We start from the raw sequence: 1,089 nt of genomic DNA, 5'->3' as shown, positions 1-1,089 counted from the left end.
AGGTCGAAGGCGTGGCACGCCAAGCTCTCAATCTCACTTAGGCGTGCCACTTGAGCGACCAGGCATGGCACGCCAATGCACAAAGAGGCCAAAGCAAGGGCTGGGCGTGCCACTTGGTATCGAAGGCATGGCACGCTAGTCCAAGAATCTCACTACGGCATGCCACTTGAGTGCTGGGAGTGGCACGCCAGCTACTGGAACCAAGACAAGATCATGGGCATAGCACACCGCCTCTAGGCGTGGTACGCTGGTACAAGTTTCCAGAAGAGGATTAAGGAGGCCAAACACATGGGTGTGCCACTTGGCATCGAGGGCGTGGCATGCCATCCACTATTGTTCACTTGGGCGTGCCACTTGAACCCCAGGCGTGGCACGCTAGTGTCATTTAGGAAGCAAAAGCAATTGGGGCATGCCACTTGAGTTCGTGGCTTGGCACGCCAAACAGAAGAATCATTAGCTTACAAAGGGCGTGGCACGCCAGACCCTAGGCGTGCCACGCTAGTTCAACTTTCTAGAGAGCTTGATCAAGCGTGCAGCAAGGGCGTGGCACGCCAGACCCTGGGCGTGCCACGCTAGTTCAGGTCTCCAGAAGTAAGAAGAAGAGGAAAAAGGCTAGGGCATGCCACTTAAGCTCGAAGGCATGGCACGGCAGGCTACATGGGTATTGAAATACCCTGGGTGTTCCACTTGAGCTCGATGACATGGCATGCCACGGGTGTTATTGAAGAGGAGCGTGCCACTTGAGGGACCGAGCGTGGCACGCCAAGCCAGAATTGGTGGAGCACATGGCACGCCACTGAAGCGCCAGCCACACGCCACCTGGGAAGTCACGCTTATTGAGTTTCTTTTCCCTCCAAATTGTTATTTTCCTTTTTCACTTTTGTAATTCTTTTATTTTGAGAGCTAGGAGTAGTATAAATACCCCCAAGAAGTACTAAAAAAGGGGTTAAGCAGTTAGAGAGCTAAGTTTTACATCCACTTTTACACTTCATCATCTTCTTTACTTTTGAGTACTTTCCTTTGAGCTATGAGTAGCTAAATTCCCTCTCATTGACAGAGGGAATTCTGTTGTACTTGATGGGTTGATGA

The sequence above is a fragment of the Arachis hypogaea genome, chromosome 9 (genome assembly GCF_003086295.3).
Source record: "Arachis hypogaea cultivar Tifrunner chromosome 9, arahy.Tifrunner.gnm2.J5K5, whole genome shotgun sequence".
Taxonomy (NCBI): Eukaryota; Viridiplantae; Streptophyta; class Magnoliopsida; order Fabales; family Fabaceae; genus Arachis; species Arachis hypogaea.
The sequence above is the reverse complement of the archived record's forward strand: the minus strand, read 5'-3'. Positions refer to the sequence as shown.